The sequence below is a fragment of the Lynx canadensis genome, chromosome C2 (assembly GCF_007474595.2).
Source record: "Lynx canadensis isolate LIC74 chromosome C2, mLynCan4.pri.v2, whole genome shotgun sequence".
Taxonomy (NCBI): Eukaryota; Metazoa; Chordata; class Mammalia; order Carnivora; family Felidae; genus Lynx; species Lynx canadensis.
The window spans coordinates 142,009,893-142,031,118 of record NC_044311.2 but is presented as its reverse complement, the minus strand read 5'-3'; the positions used below and the strand labels follow the sequence as shown (position 1 = coordinate 142,031,118).

Here is a 21,226-nt window from a genome sequence, read left to right as displayed (position 1 = left end):
CTTACGTATATACAGACAGACAGACATAGGTATTTCTCATGTAAATAATCTCAGTGAGTCTGGTTCTTTTCACCTTCCAGGCAACATAAGAGTTGAATTTTCACCTCTAGATATGGTCAGGGATGGGTTTGGATAATTGACTCTAGGTAAAATTTACCCAAGAGAATAATAATTTTATCTTCCAGACTGTATCTCTTTTTCTTTTTCTCTGTTTCTCCCTCTGAAATGGCAATAGACAAACCACATATTTGTATGGAGTTTCTGTAATACGGAAGCTACCCAAAAACCTGAATCAGCTTATGGAAGAAAATTATCCTGTAGAGTGTCTCAAACAGCCATCAGAAAGGGAGATTTGGGGGAACTAAGACACTGAGATTTGGGAGTCATATGTTACTGCAGCTTAACCTAGCCTGTCTTGACTAATATTCTTATTTTAATACAATTTTTAAAAATACACTTAAAGTAATGATATAAAAATAACTTTCTTCTTTCTGATATATTATTTTTATTATTCATATTAATCTATTCTATAATATTGATTCTATAATATTAATCTAATCTATAATATTGAATCAGTCTTGGAAAAATTAATTAGGTTTTAAATAAGTTGACTTATCTACTTATGAAAATATTCCATCTTACCAGTTGAAGGTGCTGTCATATTGTAAGAGACCTGGTTATGGACTAAAATAAAGATTTAAAAAAATTAGCAAGAAAGAAAGGATAGTCAATAAATTTTTTAAACATATTGACAGACTTTTCATGGACTCTAAGGCATTAATAAATACTGTTCAATAGAAGATCTGGTATGAGGCTGAATCCAAGAAGATAGAACATATTTGTTGGGACCTTTGAGTGACTTACTCCATTTAGCATCCGACTCTTGATTTCGGCTCAGGTCGTGATCTCACAATTTGTGAGATCAAGCCCCACATGAGGCTTTACGCTGGCAGTGTGGAGCCTGCTTGGGATTTTCTCTCTCTCTCTGTCTCTGCCCCTCCCCTGTTCATGCTGGAACACTCTCTCAAAATAAGTAAGCAAACTTTTTTTTTTTAAATGAACATATTTGTTAAAATGTGATTATGATAGTGTCACATTAATATGTACATTCAATATTTTTATTTTGCTTCAAATAAATTCACCTCATTTATTTTAGTGTTTAATTTTTTTTTTGTTTCCAAGAAAAATAGTTTTATTTTCATTATTGTAATATATGGTGGAAAACTGTTGTTTCAGTCCATGCAGCTTTCTTCTGCTTGCTGGCAGCAGATTCCTTCTTTCTTGTGGAAATTCATTCCGTGTGCCATTGGTAGGGATGACCCTATCCAATCTCACTCCTTCTAGAGGTTATACTCATGACTTCCTTGAAAGAATATGATAAGATATGACATGATACATGCTAGAGGGGTCAGAGAGAACAGAAACAAGTGATTCTCCGTAAGTTTTCCAGTTCTAGAGAAGAGATTTGATCTCTCTGCTGTGATTGTTGGCCAATTATTTCTTAAGTTTTGAACTGCCTTCTGATAACTTGCCTATACTGGAAGAGAACTTCAAGAGAAAGGCAAAGACAGATTTCTGTTGAAAATACTGTGATTTTAATGAATAAGAGAAACAATGGTGAGCAGGTCAGGGCCTTTCTAACATCAACTAAATCATTGGCAAGAACTATAACTTAAACCTGCTCTGTCTGACCTTCCAAATTAGTCTAGTATCATCGTACTAGTTTGGAAGGTCAGACATAGATAGATAGATAGATAGATAATGAATAGATATAGATAGATATATTGGCAATGGGGATCAAGTGTAGTTTTGATTAATTTTGATTGTTATGAAAGAGACGTGACTGATATATTTTTAGCATTATTACCATCATGATTTTTATATATCATCTTTATTTTGTACAAATGGGAAAAATGGGAAACATCCTTTTTTGTATGTAAACTAGAGATCAAGGAAGGAGTTCTTGGAAGTTGGGTGAAATCAATAATGTTAGAGTAAGGCTTAGTAACCTAAAGGAAAGTAAAATTTCAGCAGAAAAAAAAATAGAGAATTAGCCTGACAAAATATTCTTTCCTGCCTAGAATGGTTTTCTCTTTCTATTTTTATTGCATTCATTTTTTGTTTAGATATGATTGTGTTATTGTATACATGCTATGCTGAGATTTTTAGCTTCCATTAATTTAAACAGTAACCAGATTCATATTAGAATTCCAAATACTGTATTCCTACTCTAATGTGAATGGGCCAGAATTCCCTGTAATTGGATATTGCAGAGATGTTTGAGATAGTTTTCTGTGAGCAATGTGCAGGAGCTCTACCCATGAACTTTGTTGTAGTCCATGAGGCTGAGTAGAGATATTGTGGTTCACTTACAGGTTGAAGAAAGTTGAGATCACCCAATAAATAAAATGCTGTCTGTGTGCATGACACACATATATGCACACACACATACACACACACACACACAGGATGCGTGTATACGTTTACGTACATTATTTTAGAACATTATTAGCACACCTAACATAAGATCAAAACTGTTTTTACATAAAACCAAGTCATGGGGCGCCTGGGTGGCGCAGTCGGTTAAGCGTCCGACTTCAGCCAGGTCACGATCTCGCGGTCCGTGAGTTCGAGCCCCGCGTCAGGCTCTGGGCTGATGGCTCGGAGCCTGGAGCCTGTTTCCGATTCTGTGTCTCCCTCTCTCTCTGCCCCTCCCCCGTTCATGCTCTGTCTCTGTCTGTCCCAAAAATAAATAAAAACGTTGAAAAAAACCAAGTCATAATTTTATTTATTGTAAATTATTTCAATCGTTAAAATTCCTCAATTAACAATAAATATATGCCAATTTAATCTCATTTTGTCACTGTTTTTTAAGAACTATCTAAAATATTGTTGTACTTTATCTTTTCTTTAAAATATCTCAAAATATGTAAGATTAAATTATGTTAACCACTTACATTGACTCTGGTTGTTTTATCAGAGTTATACTTCTTTATCTTTCCTTAATGTAATGATAGTAGTAAAATTGTTTCAGTAGTTCCATGATGGCATTGAATACATCTATGGAACACTCCCTCCTGAAGGTTTGTTTTTAATTAAGATTCCTTAGGAATGACATAATTGAGCATAAGCTCATCACATGGTCATATGCCAAGAATTAACAATAGTTACATTAGTGAACTATGTTACCTAGTAACAAAAGCAACATAACATTTTCATAACAGTTGAATATATATTCAAAATTTCCCAAGGTTCTCATAACCAAATACATGGCAAAAATACACATATTATATAAACCCTTATGAAATGTGTATTCTGTCTTCTGTCTTGGTGTTCTTTTTGTATATTATTCCAGTTTTCTACTTCATCTGGAAATGTGTTCTATGCCACACTGGATGTCAAATGGGGAAATAGAAACAATAAAAAAGAACGAATTGAAAATTCTGGAACTGAAGAATGAAATTTCTGAAATTAAGAGATTTTCTTGGATGGACTTAACAGCTGAATAGACATGACAGAGGAAAGTTTAATGAACTTCATGATAAATCAATGAAAACTATTGAAGGGAAAAAAATGATGAGAATTAAAAAAAAGGAATAGAGACTTGAGAACTTGTCTGATGATCTCAAACATTACAGCACATGTAACTGGAATAATAGAAGAAGAAAGACTTGAGGACCAAAAGTATTCAAGAGATAAAGTTAAATATTTTACAAATTTGATGAAACACATGTAATGACAGGCATAATACACTTTGTGGATATCAAGTAGAGAAAGGAAAAAGAAGCTTAAATTTATGTGTATCCCATTCGAATGGTTGAAAGACAAAGACAAAGACAAAGACTAGATCTTGAAAATAACAAGAGAAAATTAACACATTATGTAAGAGGAGACAAAATTTCAATTAATGGCTGACTTCTCAGCAGATCCTTGGGGACAAGAAAAGACAGAAACAGGGGTGTCTGAGTGGCTCAGTCGGTTAATGATTTTGGTTCATGTAGTGATCTCAAGGTCATGAGATCAAGCTGGGTGTCAAGTTACATGCCGGGCCCAGAGCATGCTTAAGATTCTCTATCTCCCTCTGCCCCCTCCCACTCATATGCACCTGTGTATGTGCTCTTTTTCTCAAAAAGAAAAAAAAAAAGACGGAAACATCATTGAAAAGCTGGAAACAAACAAACATATAAACACTGGCAACCCAGAATTCTATATCCATCAAAAACATTCTTCAATAATGAAAGTAAAATAAAGACATTTTCAGGTAACAGAGAACCAGAGGAATTCATCACTAACGGATCTGCCCTAAAAAAAATACTAAGGGAAGTTTTTCAGGATCAAAGGAAATGATAGCAGAGGAAAGGCTGTGTTCTCAGAAAAGAAGAAAGAACATCTGAAATATCTGAGTAGATAGAAAAGAGTATTTTTTTCTTTTCTCCATTTCTGATTTTTTTTGACAATCTCTACATGTGTATGAAAAAACATTGTCTTGTAGGTTTGTAAGTGTAATGTAACCCTTGTAACATAAAAAAGAGAATTTATGACATATGTATTTGCAGGATTTCGGTATTTTAGACAAAGTAGTACATTATTGAATAAACTATGCAGAATTAAGGTTGTATAATGCAATCCTTAGGTCAATCATGCAGAAAAGAGCTGAAAGGCAACAGGAAAATTTAAATGGAATTCTAACAACTATTCAAATAATTTAAACAAGTAATAGTAAAAGGGAAACAGAGGAGTAAAAACAGAGCAGAAAAGCTGAGAACACAAAAAATGCTTACCACAAAAACAACTGTATTTATTACATTAATTGCTAATAGATTAAATGATCAAAGTAAAAGTTATATTTTCAGAATGGACTCATAAACCAAACCAAGTATTTGCTATCTACAAGAAACATGCTTTTATTTTAAAGACAAATATGGTTTGAAAGTAAATGAACAACAACAACAACAACAAAAACATACAATGCAAACTTTGAGGAAAAGAAGGCTTGAATGGTTATATTAACTTTAAGTGGAAGTTGTTAAGACAAAATATATTACCATAAATAAAGAGGGAAATTTCATAAGTACAGTTGACCTGTGAATGGGTTTGAATTGCTCAGGTTCATTTATATATGAATGGGGTTTTTTGATAAATACCAGACAGTACTGAAAATGCACTTTCCCTTCCTTATGAGTTCCTTAATAACATTTTTAATCTAGCTTACTTTATTGTAAGAATATAGTATAAAATACATATACCAAATATGTGTTAACTGACTGTTTATGTTATCATTAAGACTTCCGGTCCACAGCAAGCTATTAGTAGTTAAGTTTTTAGGGAGTCAAAAGTTATACACAGATCTCTGACTGCTCAAGGTCAGCGCCCCTAAACCCTCAGTTGTTCAAGAGTCCACTACATAATTTTATAAAACAACAACTGCTAAGAACCAATGATCTAATTTCCCCCTTAAAAAGTTAGAGAAAAAGAGCAAATTAAACCCAACGTAGTTAGAAAATAATTGCTAAGAACCAATAATCTAATTTCCCCCTTAAAAAGTTAGAGAAAAAGAGCAAATTAAACCCAACATAGTTAGAAAATAACTGCTAAGAACCAATAATCTAATTTCCCCCTTAAAAAGTTAGAGAAAAAGAGCAAATTAAACCCAACGTAGTTAGAAAATACAAGGTAAAGATAAAATATATCAAAATACAAAAATAGACACACAATAAAGAAAATTAACATAATGAAAATAGCATGTTTGAAAAAATTAATAAGGGTGCCTGGGTGGCTCAGTCGGTTAACCGTCCGACTTCAGCTCAGGTCATGATCTCGTGGTCCGTGGGTTCGAGCCCCAACTGCTCACAGCTTGGAGCCTGGAGCCTGCTTCAGTTTCTTTGTCTTTCTCTGTCTCTACCCCTCCCCTACTCATGCTCTCTCTCTCAAAAATGAACATAAAAAAATCAAAAAAAGAAAAAAAATTAATAAACTTGGTAATCCCTACCAAGTTTGCTCATGAAAATCATAAGAAAGACTCTGTCAATATCAGACATGCAAGAAGTTACATAGAGACTTTATATGTTTCTTAAAGGAATCTAAAAGGGTATCATTACCAACTTTATGCTGATAGACATGGTGACTTAGATGAAATGAGCAATCCATTCGGCTGCCATCGCTGGGAAAGCCAGTTTCACACAGGTGCACCCTAATCAACACCTTCCTCAGCTTGCTTTCTGCCCCAAAGCTTTTTGGATGTTTTGCCTCCCCCAGTCCTGCAAACTAGAAAGTGCAAGTGTATTAACACCCACAGGACAACTCCTGAGCAGTGGGAGAGGAAGAACAAGAACCAATAAATATTCTCTTTTTTATTCTTTTCAAGTGGACAACTACCTGTAGGAGGCACCCACCACAAATTCTCAGCTACTTCAATGGGTCTCAGTAGACTCGAGCCCCAACTGCTCATAGCTTGATAAGAGACTCTCGTGTTGCCTCTACCAGTCCTTCGTTCCAGTTTTCTGGCATGGCAAATGCAAATAAACTATCCATAAGCAAGAGAATGTCTCGGATTCAGGTTCTGGGAAAAGTATGACATCAGTGGGAACAGAAAATTTGAGAACTATCTGGAAAATAGCAGCTGAGATTGAAAATGACAGGAAAAAAAAAGGGCAGAGTCATTTGATGATGATCTCCAAAGGAGTGGCTTACAACAGAAGCATATGTTTACTTGTCCATCTCGGCTCTGGCGCAGCCGTGATCCTCACTCAAGAATACAGCTGGATGGAATTTCTCTGTCGGAACAATGGCAGGTGTCATAGCGTAGGGATGAGGGGAGCATGTCACTTCCACTCACATTTTATTACACAAAGTTTGCCACATGGCCACACACTTGAGTGCAATTGCACAAGATGTATAACATTTCAGCAGAAGGGATTTCAAATATTTATGAAAATTGAAGGATGGTCGATTCAATAAAATGCAGGAAAAAGCTAATAGTAGAGCACTTAATAAAATTTAGCCAACTGGTCACAAGATTACTTTTAGATATAAAAAATTACAAAGCATGAGAAATCTCTGCAAACAAAGTATAAAAGAAATTTTAATACGTCTTAAATAAAGTTATCTTAATTTTACAAGTGAAGCTTTACTTGTGTTTTGTTTTGTTATTGTTGTTGCTGCTGTTTTGCTCATTTTACTGTGAAGCAAATGAGTTCCAATGAAATTATTTATATCAGAAAAAGAGATTTAGAACTGCAACTTTTCATCGTTTTAACCGTCCAAGATTTTATCACAGGCTTATTTTTCACCCATATTTTATTTTCGTAAGCTCAGAATTGTCAACTGGTAAAATGTTATCATAAAAGACATTTTTTTCATACAAATAAATCTGAAATAACTTTTCACAAATATGTTACAGTATTTGTGAGCTGCATAAATATCAGCTGAACGCTGGAAAATCTTGGAATTTTGAATTGTGATTTATTTCACGGACGATGCTGGTTTCCTGTAGCTTTTAACATCCATTAGGATTCATGCATTCTCATAACCTAGCTGGTTTTCTGAGTAGGTCTAATATGTGCTTGCTTTTATGAAGGAATATCCTTGAGGTTTTAATGATAATTTTAATCCTTAAATTTATAGAGTGACTGATTCCATTATTCACAAGAGGAACTATATTGCCTATGATTCAACGACAACTCCACATCAGAGGATGTCAGAAAATCGGTAGCCTCAATTGACCTGAGAATGTCGAGCTTCCTTCACCGTGTGAGATTAATTTTGCGTTATACATCAGGCACTGATTTTAGTCAAGCTATTAAGGAATTATAGATGTCATCATACTGTCTGTAGAAATCAATTTCACGTTCCCAACTTACTCCTCAAAGTAGTAGCTATGTAGATGTCAAACCGGTGCGGCTCCCAACACTCACAAAGAATGATCCACCGGTATGCAGTTAGCAGTTTCTTCTCATTTCTACCCACTCTGCATCTGTACTAGGAAAAGTGAGAATCTGTGTAAAAGAAATTCTAATGTTGGTGACTATCACCAAAGAATGATGACTAAGGCAAAAGTAACATTGGATGAGAAGACATTTCCATTTAATTGTCTCGGGAGGTTTCGGGTACCTGATGCATGTGAAAGACAGGTGAGGGGGACACTTTCGAGCAGGGACTCCGAGCCACCTTTGAGCCAGAATAGGAAGATAATATGTGTCACTGGAAACCATGTACTTGAGCACGGTATTTAATTTGATTCCTTGTGGCAAGAGAAGTCGGCATACTGTCACAAAGCTCGTATACCAAGCCACCCCAAGCACATATTTTTATGTAACGGATTTAAAAATGCGTTGCAGATATTACATAACAGTATCTCACAAGGGTGGGCTGGTCTCAATTTTGATAATAGCTACTGTTGGGCTCGCCTACGCTAAGCTAATAATTTAAGTTTAGCTTGTCGAATCCCGTTCTTTTGTTTTATAACCCAAATCTGCTTTTCATTTGCGTGTGTAAGTTGGTCATCTGCTTTGGTGACAAAGAGGAGGTGCCTCCGGAAAGGTTCTCAGACCAGGCTGCAGTGTTGAAAGCTTCATAAATCAGTTAGGGTTCATACAAATATTACTTCCCTGATCCAGATCTGGCATTATTAATAAGGATTTATTATTTAAAAAAATTTCCAACACAAAACATGGAGAGCTTTGAAATCATAATTTATTTTCCTTGTTTGCTATGCAGTCTCACTTGTCATGATATTTTTCTAAGTTTTAGGCCTGATTACTCAGAGCGAGTGTGCCTGGCTAAACTACGTCCTTTACCTGGAAATAGAAACTCTAACTCTATCAAGGTAACTGAGCTCTGCAAATAATAGCATAGAAGATGGTCAGTTCTTTGCCTATGGTATGTTTATGCCATCATCCTTCTGTGTTTCCCTTCCTTAAAAATAAGGGACCTGGGCAGTTTGCCTACAGTCTTGCGGGGTAAGGGGTGGAAATTGTGAATGATGACCCTGACAATACAGAGTGAGCTCTTTCCTCCACCTATCTTCTAGAATCGACTGCATGTAAATGAAAAATAAATTGTGTTTTTCCTTGCAAGGCTAAGAGACAATGCGATTTGGAATAGCTACAGATGTTTCCAATGCTCCTCTAAATGCATCTGAATTTAATAAGCCGAGAGTTTGTAAATATATTTGTCTGTCAATTAGTTTGTTCCAGTACTTTTGTTGGATGTAAAATGTGTTGGCCCAATTATTACGCTATTTTAAGACATACTCAAAGTTTGATTTCTTACTCGTTCCACCAAATAAACTTCAATGAAAATAAGCTATTAATAAAGTTTTCAAAGCTTCACTTTTAAAATGTATTTCAGAGGGCGCTTAGTAGGTTGAGCGTCTGACTCTTGATTTTGTCTCAGGTCATGAGATCGAGTCCCAGTCATGGGATCGAGCCCTATATCAGGCTCTGCACTGAATGAGCAGCCTGCTTAAGATTCTATCTCTCTCTCCCTCTGCCCCTCTTCTCTGCTTGTTCTTTCTCTCTCCAATTAAAATAAAAAGTTAAGGGGCGCCTGGGTGGCGCAGTCGGTTAAGCGTCCGACTTCAGCCAGGTCACGATCTCTCGGTCCGTGAGTTCGAGCCCCGCGTCAGGCTCTGGGCTGATGGCTCAGAGCCTGGAGCCTGTTTCCGATTCTGTGTCTCCCTCTCTCTCTGCCCCTCCCCCGTTCATGCTCTGTCTCTCTCTGTCCCAAAAATAAATAAACGTTGAAAAAAAAAATTTAAAAAAAAATTAAAAAAAAAAAAAGTTAAAATACATTTTAGTAAAATAGACTTTGGTGAAATGCCAGAGGTAAATGTCATATACAAAAAAAAACAAAAACAAAAAAACAACAGGGGGGCACCTGAGTGGCTCAGTTAGTTAGGCATCCCACTTCGGCTCAGGTCATGATATCACGGTTTGTGAGTCCGATCCCTACATCAGGCTCTCTGCTGTCAGCACAGAGCCTGCCTCGGATACTCTGTCCTGCTCCCCCGCCCCGGCCCCCACCGTCTCTGTCCCTCCTCTGCTTGTGCTCTCCCTCTCAAAAATAAACATTAAACAAAATTTAAAACAAGAAATTAATTGAGTGAAGTTCATTCATAATTTACAGGTCTATATATTATATTGAACAATACTGAGTAAAAAAAGAAATCACTGTACTTAAGTAAGCCATAGTAGAAGGAAACATGCAACATTACCCCCCATGGTTCACATTAATATTGACTTTCTTACATTCACTTCAAGCATATTTATTGAGTATCTTCTGATATTAGTTTGTCAAGCCTCTTCTAAAATAAAATGGTCTATAAGTTTTTGAGATGGACCATCATTTTTTGAAAAAAAATTTGCAAGACGTTACCTTGTCAAATAAAGGCACCTTAATTTTTAATATCAATTTTTATTTTAAGAGAGCAAGATAAAAAATAAGATTTAAATATATTGTTTCACATCCTACAAGATACTGAGCATATAATGATTAAACAAACAATATTCCTGACATAGTAACGCCAGAAAGACAATTAATGGTATTTTGAAATGTTGTTCATCAGTGAAATAGAACAATGAGAAAGTGATTATAGCTTGGATCACACAAAGAAAGGAACACTTTAGACAGATGAAGTAGAATTAAATAAATTCCCTAACGGGATACTCTGTAGAATGCCACCAATCACGTGCCCTGCAGGGACAAAGGCATAGAGGAAAACTTCTCCTAGGTTAATCAATAAACTACGCTATTGGCATTTTACAGGTCACTTTGAGGAGGAATAAAACCTACCTAAAAAATACTCTAATAGGGGCGCCTGGGTGGCGCAGTCGGTTAAGCGTCGGACTTCAGCCAGGCCACGATCTCGCGGTCCGTGAGCTCGAGCCCCGCGTCGGGCTCTGGGCTGATGGCTCAGAGCCTGGAGCCTGTTTCAAATTCTGTGTCTCCCTCTCTCTCTGCCCCTCCCCCGTTCATGCTCTGTCTCTCTCTGTCCCAAAAATAAATAAACGTTGAAAAAAAAATTTTAAATAAAAAAAAAATACTCTAATAAAATAATTTCTCTGCATTTATAATTTTTAGCTGTAGCTATAATCCAAGCTGTAAACTAACCAGATGACATGGGATGACAATGTTATGAAGAACAAAAAGGACTAGCAGGATAAAAAATGTCACTAAATATTTAAAATATTCAAAGAAACTAAAGAAACCAAAGAAATAAAGAAACTAAATGGACTAGTAATTTCTTTTTACCTTGGCTCTACTAGATTAGAGTTCCCATTGCCTCTTTGATGAGTAAATGAGCTATGTTAGATTATCATTTTATTATATATATTTATATATATATATATATATTCATTATGTGTATGTATATGAATTGTATATTGAAATACATTTAGTTTCATCACAGAAGGCAGTTAACTTGACACATTTTTATCTCTATTTTGGCCTCAGTTTAAACTCCCTGTACACATAATACACTCAAACGCACACACACTCACACACACACACACACACACACACACACACACACCAAGATATAATTGGACCAATAAACTATGTCAACTAAACTGATATTTGTGATCAAAAACATATACACCCAAAACTTAGTTTCCTTTCCAAAAGGAAACTTAGGTAAGTTATGTACCTTTTAGGATACTTGATTTTAAAAGGCTTATTTCTCACTGCTGGGCTGTATTTTACACTCCCTCATTATTGCATAAATGTCACTGTGTTCTTTGCTCCTCTGATTTTCTGTTGTCACTCTAAGCTAACATCCAGTGACAAAACTTTTCTCCTCATCCGCATGGGGGAACTTTCCCTGCTCCTTTTTTTTAAATGAGACAAAGAGAGACAAAGAGAGAGGGACAGAGAGAGGGAGAGAGGGGAAGGGGTAGGAAGAGAGGGGAGGGGGAGAGAGAAAATCCCGAGGGGACTCTGAACTGACAGTGCCTACTTGGAGCTTGATCTCCCAAAAGGTGAAATCGTGACATAAGAGGGAATCAAGAGTCAGACGCTGAACAGACTGAGCCATCCAGGCGCCCTCTGGACATCTCCCTATTCTTTCCATGTTTTTCCAGCATATTTGCTTTCTCCCCGCCCATCTCCATGATAGGTTAATTTATTTTGAACCTTGGTTTAAGGGCCCGTATATTCTTCTCTTTCTGAACACTGTCGTCAAAGCTTTTGTCCCAAGAGTAGCTTAAAAACATTGGTGACCTGTGAGGCAGAGTTTTACTGAAACATTGAGTAACGGGGTATGTTATTTAAAAACAAAAATATGAAAATAAGATGAAGGGAAGGAACTATTATTAACACCGAACAGTTAATGCACTGGTCCTATTTATCTTCCATTTCCCACCACAAGTATTTGTTATGTTTATCTATTAAGAGAGAGAGGGGGAGAGAGAGAGAGAATGCGAGTAAGGGGGAACCCCAAGCAGGCTCTGCTCCATAGGCGCACAGCTCCCCACAGGAGGCTCGAACCCACCAACCATGAGATCATAACCTGAGCCGAAATTAAGAGGCAGATGCTTGACCGACTGAGCCACCCAGACGGTTTCCCACCACAAGGATCTTCAGTCCTTGGACACCCATTCCCACCTCTCTTCCTTGGGCCCCAGTCTGTCCACATTTATTTACCTCTGTCCTCTCAATTACCTGTCAGCTTCTAACCCTTAAATTCTAGTTTTCCTTCCTGTAAAATCAAGCTCTTGGTTTACTTTCACGCATCGCAGCAAATAAACGAACAAATCATGAACACATTCTGTTCGACAGCAGTCTGACCTGAGTAACAGAAAGCTATTGGTCTGTCTGATCTCCATCTTTTAGCAAGAGAAAGAACCCATGAGTCTTTGAAATAACAGCTCTGCTATTCTGTTGGGGAACGCACTGTGATGCTATACTTCCTCTCCCTACCAGCCAGGGTTAGCAGAAGACAAACAGCACAAAGTTTCATTCTCTTTACCTCCGGCCCTGTACGTTCAGTCCACAGAAACTCCTCTGAGGCAGTTTATGTGTCGGTTTTTATTTTACTTCCATTTTCACCAACTCCTGCATGAAACTATCACAGGAATCGAAGAATTAATAGATTTCTTCAGTTTGAAGTCACAGCGAAGAAAGGATTATCTTTTGATATATGCCTCTTAGGAATGGCAACTACTAAGAAATATGTTGTTTGAAAATGGTCCTGGGGCGCCTGGCTCAGTCAGTTAAGTGTCCGACTTCGGCTCAGGTCATGATCTCACACTCTGTGAGTTCGAGCCCCGTGTCGGGCTCTGTGCTGACAGCTCAGAGCCTGGAGCCTGCTTGAAATTCTGTGTCTCCCTTTTTCTCTGCCCCTCCCCCTGCTCATGCTCTGTCTCTCTCTCTCTCTCTCTCTCTCTCTCTCTCTCTGTCAAAAGTAAATAAACATTAAAAAAATTTAAAAAAAAGAAAGAAAATGGTCACTACTTCCCACCTTATTAAGTAGATTTAATAACTACATTCAGAATCCCCCCTCTCATAGCCTTCTGTTTCTGTCAATATAGATAAAAATTATGTGAAACAACTTGGGGCGCCTGTGCAGTTCAGTCGGTTAAGTGTCTGTCTCTTGATGTGGACTCAAGTCACAATCTCACTGTTGTGAGATTGAACCCCTTGTTGGGATATATGCTGGAGGGTGGAGCCCGCTTAATATTCTCCCTCTCCCTCTACCCCTTCCCATCTCTCTCTCTCTCTCTCTGTCTCTCTCTCAAAGAAAAATGTGAAAAAACTTTAAATGTGAAAAATAGTATTTATGTATCTATTCTTTTATCTTTTGAATATTGAACATATTCAATCTCAGGACGCTTTCAAGTCAATGGGCATTTTATTAACAAAATTGAATAAATCACAATATCCAGGTGGAGTGTTTGGGATATTGAAAAAAAAACATTAATAAATGTAAGAAAGGTCTGAGGTACAAAGGAGAGTATTGAAAAGAATAAAGTCAAGTGAGGTCCTGGGCTTTTGCATGGATATTTAATTGAATGCATTTAGGTAGAGGGGAAATGGATTCTCTATTAGGATAATTTTTGGTTTCAGTAAAAAACAGCCCAATACAAAAAGACTTCAACCAAAGGAATATGAATTCGTTCTCACAAATAAGAGTCTAGGGTTGGCCTTAACTTCTGGGTCTAGCTCTTCTCTGAAATTCTCTTGTCACTGCCTTACTCCATATGGTGGCCTCTTTCTCATGGTGGTACCAGTTCTGGGCCGATATTTAGGTGAAGGTAACGTGCAGAAGAGAGAATATACCTCCAAGTGGCTCTCCTGAGAGAGAGAGAGAGAGACATAGAAGACAATAATGAAACACATTTCCCCCGTATTTCCAAACACATTTCTCTCACATGCCTTTGGCTGGTAGGGTCACATGCCTTCCCGTCTGAACCAAATCCTATGACCAGGTTAATGCCATGTGATCATTGGCTTCAGCCTGATTTTGCTGAGAACCAATCACTTTGCAGGACCACAGCATTATTTTAAAATTAATCATGAAAGCCTTTTTTTTTTTTTAATTTTGCATACTTTTCTTGCTGTAGCAAAGCTTTCTAAATTCCACTGATTTATTGCTCAAGGATAAATTGTTCTTTAAAGCTGTAAGATGTGAGTTTGGCCTGATCTGGTTTGAAGCTGGGTCCATACTGCTTAACAGCCCATGTACTGTGGGTTCAGTTACTGTTGCAGCCATGACTCACCGTGTCTAGCTGTTGGCCACGACATTATGGAAACTTCTGAGTCTGCACCTTGCGATGTCCCATATGCTGTTGACCAGGTTTCCTGTGGTCTAGACAGTGGCCTGCGGGCAGATCATTTGTGTTAATATCTATTCCCTGAACCATAGTATGTAAATATTGCTTCTTTGGAATTTGTTTGAGATTGTCTCAAAAAACTTCATTGCAATGTGTTTGTGTGCAAGTTATCATTTAATAAGCTGCAATACTGGATATTTAGTGTGTGCTTATTAAAGCATATTTTGGAAAGCATTTCATTGATTATAATACTTGCCACTTTATTATCTTTAGTTTTTATATAATGCGATCATTTCAGAAGCAGAGTTATCATGCAAATGATTCTATTTGAAAAATATGTAACAGTCAAATATGGCCTCTTGTATTAGATAGTAAAATCTGCTAGTTAATATACAAGGTGTGGGATTTTTTTTTAATTTGAAAATTATACTATGTAATGACATCTCTGTCTGTGTATTTCTCACATACTGTTGTATTTCAAGTAAATATAAGATAGAAAAACTAAATACCAATTTAACAAATAGTCTTATTAGAGTTGAATCATTCACTTTATTTTTTATTTATTTATTTAAAAAAATTTTTTAATGTTTATTTATTTTTGAGGGAGAATGTAAGAGCATGAGCAGGAGAGGGGCAGAGAGAGAGGGAGACACAGAATCTGAAGCAGGCTCCAGGCTCTGAGCTGTCAGCACGGAGCCCCACGCGGGACTCGAACCCACCAGCTGTGAGATCATGACCTGAGCTGAAGTCGGAGGCTCAACCGACTGAGCCACCCATGCGCCCGAATTATTCACTTTAAAATACAATTTATTATAAATTGCCCTTGTGTCTTTAACAAATAATCTATTTGCTGTAGTTTCCTTTAGGCAATTTCTTTTCAGGACTATCTCAGTTGCTTAACCCTTAGTACATTAGAAGATGCCATTAATATCTCCAGGAAGACAAGAGAATGAATGTCTCTGTTCTCTGGGAGTGTGAAATTATATAGATAGATGCTAGATAATATGAGAGTACATATATTCAAGGGATTTTTTTTTCCCTAGGTCATTTAAAAAATGTGTTTTGTCCTCATTATGGCTTGCTTATACAAAGACATAATGTCTTTTTTTTTTTTTAATATGGAATGCTTCGAGAATTTGGACGTCATCCTAGTACAGGGGTCTTGCTAACCTCCTCTGTATCATTTCACTTTTAGTATATGTGCTGCCGAAGGGAATACTTTTTTTTCTTTTCTTTTTTTTTTTAATCAAGGGGTTTTTTTATATTCTTGTTAGTCACAAGTACTCTGAATTACTGTTAGGAGTTTCTTATTTCCCTGTACTTGTGGGAGAAGGTAGCGGAAATTCCTGTAATGCTGTGGGGGAATCCCCTCTCCTACCTCCTTTTGCCAGGGGAATACCGGGAAGAAACTTCTACTAGACTTTTAGGAGCACACCTTATTCCTAGGAACTCCTATCCGTTCCTTGTGGACTCTGTTATTAGCATCAGCATTAGAACACATGGAGTAATTAATGGGATAAATACCAAACTAAGATGCAGTTACATTTCAGTTTCAGGGAGATACTGTAAGTCTCACACTATAGTAATATAAAATGCCGGAATTGAACCAGAGACTAAGGTACTCGTATTATCAAATGGAGTCTTCTAATGCCATTTTAGCTTTAAAATTTAGAATCAAAATATATTGACTCCAGACTGTAGATCAGCATGGACATGGGGTTGGTTTTATTCAAACACCTGACTCCAAAGACTATAGGAGACAACCTACAGGCTCTGGGGTGTGTTGTTTTTTTTTTTTTTTTTCTTCATTGCTTGTCTATTCAAAGTACTTCTATAATTTGACTAGGAAAATTATAGACTTTTTGATTTGACCTAATCCAAAGAATCGCAATACTTCTATTTGTCAGTTTTTGGAGATTAAAAATAGTAAAATGTATTTCTTCATTTCCTGCCTAAAGTTGTAATATTTAGCTTTTGTGTTACCAGTTTCCAGATTAGATTACTTTTTTGCCGAAGGCTTTGCGTTGCGCATGCCTCCCATATTACTACTTACTATTTTCTTTATGTGAGAGGCTTTGTGATAGTTATAATATTTCAGATCAGAGAAATTTGCTCTGAGCTTTATACAATAAAGTGTCCGTGATCAGTAGTTTTATTTTTTTCCCCTGGTATTTCTGGTAAAGCAAACTGGCACCTGCTATTTCCAACAGCCAGTGGCAATTAGTCATTGCTGTTTTGTTACCTAGAGGACACAGTTCAAGTTTCAGCAAGTTTTCATCTTTCCCACCTCTATTATAATATCATTTATTCTATTGGCAATGTCTCTAGATATTTGATCATCTAGCTTGTGCGGTTCATCTTCTTGTTTCTGGGAAATTATATGTATTTTAGAATATCTTCTTTCGCTAATGTAAAGTAATAAGCTTTCATGGATAATAAGCCAATGATGTACACTTATCAATGATAGGTATAAAATATGTAAAATTTTATTTTAAAATCTGTTACGTTAACGTGTAATTACCAGAATTTGCATACGACAGAATAACTAAACAAGCTTACATTTACTACAATCAGTTTGATAGGCTAAAAATTCTGAGGCAATGATATCGCATTATCCTTAACACTCCCACCCTTGTGTGTTGGGTGTGGTGGGGGAAGCTATCTTGTCTTGTGCATCAAATGCAATTATTCTTGAGAAGTCTCATCTGTACCTGGATTTGTTTTTTTTTAATTTTTTAAATATAATTTATTGTCAAATTGGCTTACATACAACACCCAGGGCTCATCCCAACAAGTGCCCTCCTCAATGCCCATCACCTATTTTCCCCTGTCTCCCACCCCCCCCATCCACCCTCAGTTTGTTCTCAGTATTTAAGAGTCTCTTGTGGTTTGCCTCCCTCCCTCTCTGTTTGTAACTATTTTTTTCCCCTTCCCTTCCCCCGTGGTCTTCTGTTAAGTTTCTCAAGGTCCACATATGAGTGAAAACATAGGATATCTGTCCTTCTCTGACTGACTTAGTTCACTCAGGATAATGCCTTCTAGTTCCATCCACATTGCTGTAAATGGCATGATTTCATTCTTTCTCATTGCCAAGTAGTATTCCATTGTATATATAAACCACATCTTCTTTATCCATTCATCAGTTGATGGACATTTAGGCACCTTCCATAATTTGGCTATTGTTGAAAGCCCTGCTATAAACATTGGGGTATATGTGCCCCTATGCATCAGCACTCCTGTATTCCTTGGGTAAATTCCTAGTAGTGCTATTGCTGGGTCATAGAGTAGCCAGAGACCATATATTGAGCGGCATGGAGAGGAACTCTCCCATCACTGGATTTGATTTAGATTGAGATTTGAACCGTGAGCCTCAGCCTGATGAAACTATAGGGAAATGAAATCTCTGTAGGGCCTTGAGAAGGAGAGAGTGAACTTTGCATGTAGAAGAAATATAGTTTGTGGACAGATACCAGATTTTGGTGGTTTTAAAACATGGCCACAAATTCTTTGCTACTCTTCCATAAAGAGGTGGGAATATGTCCTTTTCTCCTTTAGTATGGGCAGGATGACTGTCGTAATCAATAAAATGTGACAGAGAACGCTATGACTTTCCAAGCTAGATCATCAAATGCCATGCAATGTTTGCCTTATTCATTGAAACACTATCTAGGAGCCTTAAGTCTGCATGTAGGAAGACTAGCTAACCTAATGTGACCATTCCACAAGGGTGCCCAAGCCACATGGACCTTGTTAGAGCAGGTCCCACTGCAAGAACTTCAATTGACAGAGCTAATTGAGCGTGACCTTTGAATTCTCCAAATTCAGTTTTGTCACACATGCATATGAAAAGGCATCCAAATGATCGCAGCCCCAGTTACTCCCAGCCATTGAAAGCTTCCCAGTTCAGTCTCAAGATATCATGAATCAGAGACAGTAAGTCATGCCTGCTGGCACTCTGCCTGAATTCCCCACCTTCAGTATCCATGAACATAATAAAATATTTTTTCCTTTATACACCAAATTGGTTTGGTTTGTCATGCAATACTTGGGAACTGGATGACATACCCAGCATAAATCAACATAATAAAGTTCAGCCTCCATTTCTCTACTTCAGCTTGAAAGCTATGATTTGAAATTTCAGGTATGCTATCCATTACTTGGAAAATTAAAAAACAATTAAAAACTCAAAAACTTTTTCCCTCACCTAGACTTACAACAGTATGTATTTTTAGTAAACAGGAACTTTAAATTTTTGTTTAAACATAAAAGGATAGTTGTGCATTTTGCTTTAATAGTAAATATTTAACGCTTATCAATTGTTTCATTTGAGTTTCTCAGGGCCCATTTAACACCAAAATAATTGAAGTCTCTCATAAGGTATTTAATATGCAATTATTTTACACGAAAGGGAAACTTAACCTGAATAAACTATTTATTCTATTTTTTTTTCTGTTTTTTCTTTTATTTTATCTGACTTCCATTTTAACCCATATCTCTAACGTAAATGATAATCATCTGGCATACACAATGTGAAGAATTTGGTGTATTAAATCCCACAATCTAAAGAAAATAAATATGCGTGCTTTTTGGTATAAGAAAAATAACATCAAGATCTTTCTCATAATTCAAGCATATGCATACAGTGCCTTTCCAAGAATTTTATACAGTCGCATGCACACATACACGCATCATTTGTTTTACCTCTTAGGATTTAAAGAATGTCAATAAGGTCTTTACACTTCATTAAAGGGTAAGCAAAAATGCAATTAAATATCGATAAACTTTGAAAAATATTCACTCATTATATAGGTGTGGCCTTATCCAAAATTTAAATGACCATAATAATTTAAATTTGGTAAACATAGACACTTTTCATTAGTAGTTACACTGATGTTTTCCCTAAGAAAATCTTCCCAAAGCCACATCACCCTTAGAGGGTTTGCACATGCAGGAGGGGAAATAGATTTTTTTATCTTTCCTTTTGTAAACAATCTGAAACATCCCTTTTAAGATAATCTTTAGAGGGGCGCCTGGGTGGCTCAGTCGGTTAAGCGTCCGACTTCGGCTCAGGTCATGATCTCAAGATCCGTGGGTCCGAGCCCCGTGTCGGGCTCTGTGCTGACAGCTCAGAGCCTGGAGCCCATTTCAGATTCTGTGTCTCCCTCTCTCTCTGCCCCTCCCCTGTTCATGCTCTGTCTCTCTCTGTCTCAAAAATAAATAAACGTTAAAAAAAATAAAAAAAAATAAATAAAATAATCTTTAGATTTGACTCTTTGATTTGGTTGTCAACATCCATCTTCCAGAATACAGATTGCAGCAGTATTCATTAAAACTATAGAGCTGTCTTCAGTAAGCAGAGCACTGAGTATTCAAAGCCTGTAGTTGGAAATTATGCTCAGATGGAAGAAATGTTATTTATGCAGAGTAGGAAAGAATCGGAATTGCACAATATTGTTGGGTCTTCCTCAGAATCTGAGAGTTGGCATAAATAAAAAGTCAAATTCCTTTAGAATAATCAATTGTCATAACTCAGTAGTAATTATTATGGATTGATTTCGTTTCAGTAAAGCCAAAGCCCTCTTCAAAAATAACCATCTATAACTCACAATTAATAAATCTCATTGCCCGTGGTGAATTTCATATCCGTTTGTTGAAGCACTGTCTTTTCAAAGACGTTATTTTCTTTCTGCACCTTCTTTCCCGCTGAGGGCAGTGCTACATTTGTCACAGGAGAAAGGGCTCCTAAAGGATGTTTCAGTTGTGTCGTGTTATATTCACCCAACTCCACCCCATATAATTTGAATGAATATGTACCCACCTATCTTCGTATATACGTATATATATTGTCTTCTCCAAAATCTGCGTTGTAGTAGGCCATCTTAAATATAAAGCAGCATCCCATCTCTAAATGACAAATAGTAGTAGTGTAAAAGGAAAGTAAACCCACAAATGATTGAACGTACTATGTTTTTAAATACAAATTTCCAAAATGGTCATGTTTTTGTGTGAAGAATAATATGTTACAGGCAAGTAGAGTAGACTTAAAAAAAACCCCACATTTTCAATCTTGCTTTCATCACATTTAAGAGTAGAGATTTTGGAAAGTTCTCTAGTACTTTGAGTGTCTCTTTCACTATCATCTCTCAGGGTTGTTGTGAGGGCTTATGAAGGACACAGGTGCAAAGTAAGTACTAAATGAATGCCAACTTCTTTCTCTTTTGTTCCTCTCTTGGAGTAGGATCAAGGCTTAGTAATACTTACATACTCTAATGTCTTGAAAACAGTGGACAGAAAGCAAATGCTTGTAAATTACGTTGACTTATTATTCAATTTTTATAGAATTTTAGTCAGATATTTTTGGTGATTTCCATATATTGTAAAACAAAAGTAACTCATAATTGCATAACGTAGATAATGCTTAATACTTCAGTGCTAACGAATGAAATTTATTCTAAGAA

The 21,226-nt window shown here is 36.7% G+C and overlaps 1 non-coding gene across 1 annotated transcript; it reads right to left on the bottom strand.

Annotated features, from left to right (window-relative positions):
- Positions 1 to 15,880: 15,880 nt before the first annotated feature.
- On the bottom strand, positions 15,881 to 15,987 carry LOC115524314. Its single transcript, XR_003972027.1, has one exon. It is a non-coding gene; the product is annotated as a U6 spliceosomal RNA (small nuclear RNA).
- Between the last annotated feature and the right edge of the window lie 5,239 nt (positions 15,988 to 21,226).